Source organism: Bos grunniens, chromosome 1, assembly GCF_055505025.1.
Source record: "Bos grunniens cultivar Pamir isolate PY7600 chromosome 1, Bosgru_T2T1.0, whole genome shotgun sequence".
NCBI classification, from domain to species: Eukaryota; Metazoa; Chordata; class Mammalia; order Artiodactyla; family Bovidae; genus Bos; species Bos grunniens.
In genome coordinates this window covers 41,454,156-41,460,216 of record NC_141165.1, presented here as the reverse complement: position 1 = coordinate 41,460,216, position 6,061 = coordinate 41,454,156, and positions in this window count along the sequence as shown.

Sequence of the window (6,061 nt, the reverse complement as noted above, 5' to 3'; positions counted from 1 at the left end):
GGCAAAATGACAGGATACTGAAAGAGGAACTGCCCAGGTTGGTAGGTGCCCAATACGCTATTGGAGATCAGTGGAGAAATAACTCCAGAAAGAATGAAGAGATGGAGCCAAAGAAAGAAAAAAAAACCCAGTTGTGGATGTGACTGGTGATAGAAGCAAGGTCCGGTGCTGTAAAGAGCAATATTGCATAGGAACCTGGAATGTTAGGTCCATGAATCAAGGCAAATTGGAAGTGGTCAAACAGGAGATGGCAAAAGTGAATGTCAACATTCTAGGAATCAGAAAACTAAAATGGACTGGAATGGGTGAATTTAACTCAGATGACCATTGTATCTACTACTGTGGGCAGGAATCCCTTAGAAGAAATGGTGTAGCCATCATGGTCAACAAAAGAGCCCAAAATGCAGTACTTGGATGCAATCTCAAAAATGACAGAATGATCTCTGTTCATTTCCAAGGCAAACCATTCAATATCACAGTAATCCAAGTCTATGCCCCAACCAGTAACGCTGAAGAAGCTGAACTGTTCTATGAAGACCTACAAGACCTTTTAGAACTAACACCCCCCCGCAAAAAGATGTCTTTTTCTTTAAAGGGGACTGGAATGGAAAAGTAGGAAGTCAAGAAACACCTGAAGTAACAGGAAAATTTGGCCTTGGAATATGAAATGAAGCAGGGCAAAGGCTAATAGAGTTTCACCAAGAAAATGCACTGGTCATAGCAAACACCCTCTTCCAACAACACAAGAGAAGACTCTACACATGGACATCACCAGATGGTGAACACCAATATCAGATTGATTATATTCTTTGCAGCCAAAGATGGAGAAGTGCTATAGAGTCAGCGAAAACAAGACCGGGAGCTGACTGTGACTCAGATCATGAACTCCTTATTGCCAAATTCAGACTTAAAATGAAGAAAGTAGGAAAAACCACTAGATCATTCAGGTATGACCTAAATCAAACCCCTTATGATTATACAGTGGAAGTGAGAAATAGATTTAAGGGACTAGATCTGATAGATAGGGTGCCTGATGAACTGTGGAATGAGGTTCATGACATTGTACAGGAGACAGGGATCAAGACCATCCCCATGGAAAAGAAATGCAAAAAAGCAAAATGGCTGTCTGGGGAGGCCTTACAAATAGTGTGAAAAGAAGAAAAGCGAAAAGCAAAGGAGAAAAGGAACGATACACCCATTTGAATGCAGAGTTCCAAAGAATAGCAAGAAGAGATAAGAAAGCCTTCTTCAGCGATCAATGCAAAGAAATAGAGGAAAATAACAGAATGGGAAAGACTAGAGATCTCTTCAAGAAAATTAGAGATACAAACGGAACATTTCATGCAAAGATGGGCTCAATAAAGGACAGAAATGGTATGGACCTAACAGAAGCAGAAGATATTAAGAAGAGGTGGCAAGAATACACAGAAGAACTGTACAAAAAAGAGCTTCACGACCCAGATAATCACGATGGTGTGATCACTCACCTAGAGCCAGACATCCTGGAATGTGAAGTCAAGTGGGCCTTAAAAAGCATCACTACAAACAAAGCTAGTGGAGGTGATGGAATTCCAGTTGAGCTCTTCCAAATCCTGAAAGATGATGCCGTGAATGTGCTGCACTCAATATGCCAGCAAATTTGGAAAACTCAGCAGTGGCCACAGGACTGGAAAAGGTCAGTTTTCATTCCAATTCCAAAGAAAGGCAATGCCAAAGAATGCTCAAACTACTGCACAATTGCACACATCTCACACGGTAGTTTAGTAATGCTCAAAATTCTCCAAGCCAGTCTTCAGTAATCCATGAACCGTGAACTTCCAGATGTTCAAGTTGGTTTTAGAAAAGGCAGAGGAACCAGAGACCAAATTGCCAACATCCGCTGGATCATCAAAAAAGCAAGAGAGTTTCAGAAAAACATCTATTTCCGCTTTATTGACTATGCCAAAGCCTTTGACTGTGTAGATCACAATAAACTGTGGAAAATTCTGAAAGAGATGGGAATACCAGACCACCTGACCTGTCTTTTGAGAAACCTATATGCAGGTCAGGAAGCAACAGTTAGATCTGGACATGGAACAACAGACTGGTTTCAAATAGGAAAAGGAGTTCGCCAAGGCTGTATATTGTCACCCTGTTTATTTAACTTATATGCAGAGTACATCATGAGAAACGCTGGGCTGGAAGAAGCACAAGCTGAAATCAAGATTGGTGGGAGAAATATCAATAACCTCAGATATGCAGATGACACCACCCTTATGGCAGAAAGTGAAGAGGAACTAAAAAGCCTCTTGATGAAAGTGAAAGAGGAGAGTGAAAAAGTTGGCTTTAAGCTCAACATTCATAAAACTAAGATCATGGCATCCAGTCCCATCACTTCATGGGAAATAGATGGGGAAACAGTGGAAACGGTTGTAGACTTTATTTTTTTCGGCTCCAAAATCACTTTAGACGGTGATTGCAGCTATGAAATTAAAAGATGCTTACTCCTTGGAAGGAAAATTATAACCAACATAGATAGCATATTCAAAAGCAGAGACATTACTTTGCCAACAAAAGTCTGTCTAGTCAAGGCTGTGGTTTTTCCAGTGGTCATGTATGGATGTGAGAGTTCAACTGTGAAGAAAGCTGAACACTGAAGAATTGATGCTTTTGAACTGTGGTGTTGGAGAAGGCTCTTGAGAGTCCCTTGCACTGCAAGGAGATCCAACCAGTCCATTCTAAAGGAGATCAGTCCTGTGTGTTCATTGGAAGGACTGATGCTAAAGCTGTAACTCCAATATTTTGGCCACCTGATGTGAAGAATTGACTCATTGGAAAAGACTCTGATGATGGGAGGGATTGGGGGCAGGAGGAGAAGGGGAGCACAGGGGATCAGATGGCTGGATGGCATCACCAACTCCATGGATGTGAGTTTGAGTGAACTCCGGGAGTTGGTGATTGACAAGGAGGCCTGGCATGCTGCAATTCATGGGGTCACAAAGAGTCAGACATGACAGAGCGACTGAACTGACTGACTGACTGACCTGAATTTAACTAGAAATTCTTTCCTGACAATTGATCAAGGGGCCTTGTATACTGACCTATGGGGTCATCAGATCAGATCAGTCGCACAGTCGTGTCCGACTCTTGCGACCCCATGAATCGCAGCACGCCAGAGTCATCAGTACCACATAAACAGCTGCATTTCAGTTCTTAATGCCCATAATCATTGTGGAGTATGCCCTTTCACTCTTTAGTTCTTAAAAACATCTGCTTTTCCTCCTCTGAAAATGACTAACTGAATTTCTTACCTGGTATGTGTTCTCCGCCTGGCGCTTAACTCAGTGTTAAAACAAAAAGAAACAAATTTTCTTATAGTTGTTTTATTACTTGACAACAGGGAGAAGGCATTGGACAGGATGAAAGAGCAGGTTAAGACTCAGGGTGAAATGTTTAAAGATCAACTATTACACTTCTCTATCTGTCACTGTCTCTTTCTTCTTGCTTTGTTTAACAGTTTCTCCCTTAAAATACATACTTTAATTTTAAAGACATTCAGGTGAATTTAGTAATAGTATAAGTAATAAAATTTGTGAGAAATATCTTGCCTATCGAAGGCAAACCTTTCTCAGATTAAAACAGATACATGAAAACTAAACTTCTGCATTAACATGCTACTAATTAGAAATAAATTCTTGAATAAAATGCATAACATTTTTCTTGGTGGAGGAACCAGTTTACATTCCTTCTAACATGGGATCGGGTTTCCCTTTTCTCAACATCTTCACCTTTCTCTCTTGGTTTTTTAAAAAATCACCCTCCAAACTGGTGTGCGGTGATATCTCACTAATTGAATTGTTATTTCCCTGACGATTAGTCATATTGAGTACCTTTTCATGTACTTGGTGATCATTTTGATGGAAGAAATTTTCATATACTGTGATATGCGGAAGTCACCCTGGATTATACATGGTTTGGCTTGAACTTTCTGCCAAATAGAACAATCTGTCTTATGGCCTGTCAAACATCCATCTGTTTTAACCAATTTAAAAAAAGAATGCAGTCACCAGATTGTTTAGGATGTCCAAATTTGAAGGTAGAGATAAATGCTCCCCTTCCTATTTCGCTAATGCTAGTACTACTGAACATGAGGTTTTCTTTACAAATGTTGTGCTGTCTTACTATGTACATGCTATTCTGTCTCTTTTGAAACCTTGAAGGAATGTAAGAGTCATGTTTGATGTCTGTTCTTTGTTTTGACAAGATATAAAACTGTGGTTCAGGCATCCGAAATGGGGCCGGGTGGCCATCATACATGTGGTTTTGGACATGTTCCTGCATCATTGAAAAGTTGAACTTTCTGAACTACATAAAATTAAAGGACAACATCGGTCATCCTCAGAACATCATCTTCTAGTGTTAGTGAACATAGATTGGGGTCTGCTTACCCAACACATAGCAAAGTCAATCAACTGACCCCGGATTGTGGTAAAGGAAAGTACAGCATTTATTGCATGGTGCCAAGCAAGGAGATCTCTACTCTTTCTCTTTCTATTGTTTTCCTCTATTTCTTTGCACTGATCACTGAGGAAGACTTTCTTATCTCTCCTTGCTATTCTTGGGAACTCTGCATTCAAATGGGTATATTGTTCCTTTTTTCCTTTATTTTTCACTTCTCTTCTTTTCAAAGCTATTTGTAAGGCCTCCTCAGAGAGCCATTTTGTTTTTTTGCACTTCCTTTTCTTGGAGATGGTCTTGATCCCTGTCTCCTGTACAATGTCACAAACCTCCAATCCATAGTTCATCAGGCACTCTATCAGATCTAGTCCCTTGAATCTATTTGTCACTTCTACTGTATAATGGTAAGGGATTTAATTTAGGTCATACCTGAATGGTCTAGTGGTTTTCCCTACTTTCTTCAATTTAAGCCTGAATTTTACAATAAGGAGTTCATGATCTGAGCCACAGTCAGCTCCCAGTCTTGTTTTCACTGACTCTATAGAGCTTCTCCATCTTTGGTTGCAAAGAATATAATCAATCTGGTTTCAGTGTTGATCATCTGATGAAGTCCATGTGTAGAGCCTTCTCTTTTGTTGTTGGAAGAGGGTGTTTGCTTTGACCAGTGAGTTCTCTTGGAAAAATTCTGTTGGCCTTTGCCCAGCTTCATTCTGTACTCCAAGGCCAGATTTGGTTGTTAGTCCAGGTGTTTCTTGACTTCCTACTTTTGCATTTCAGTCCCCTGTAATGAAAAGGACATCTTTTTTTTGGGGGGGGGGTGTTAGTTCTAAAAGGTCTTATAGGTCTTCATATAACCATTCAATTTCTGCTTCTTCAGCATTACTGGCTGGGGCATAGACTTGGATTAGTGTGATATTGAATGGTTTGCCTTAAAAGACGCTTGCTCCTTGGAAGAAAAGTTATGACCAATCTAGATAGCACATTAAAAAGCAGAGACATTACTTGACCAACAAAGATCCACCTAGTCAAGGTTGTGATTTTTCCAGTAGTCATGTAAGGATATGAGAGTTGGACTATAAAGAAAGCTGAGTAAAGAAGAATTGATGCTTTTGAACTGTGTTGTTGGAGAAGACTCTTGAGAGTCCCTTGGACTGCAAGGAGATCAAACCATCCTAAATGAAATCAGCCCTGAATGTTCATTGGGCGGACTGATGTTGAAGTTGAAGCTCCAATACTCTGGTCACCTGATGCGAAGAACTGACTCATTTGAAAGGACCCTGATGCTGGGAAAGATTGAAGGTGGGAGGAAAAAGGGATGACAGAGGATGAGATGGTTGGATTTCATCACTGACACAATGGACATGAGTTTGAATAAGTCCCAGAAGTTGGTGATGGACAGAGAAGCCTGGTGTGCTACAGTCCATGGGGTCACAAAGAGTGGGACATGACTGAGTGACTGAACTGAACTGAAGCAAGGAGAATGAGCAGTCAGTGCTCAGAATACGTGAAATCCCCAATGACTTTCAGGGAAGGGTTTTTAAAGGCAACATTAGTGGTGGGTTGCAGGGTGCCTGATAAGACTTTGGATCTTTTTTCTGATTGGTTGCTGGCTAAGGGAGATACT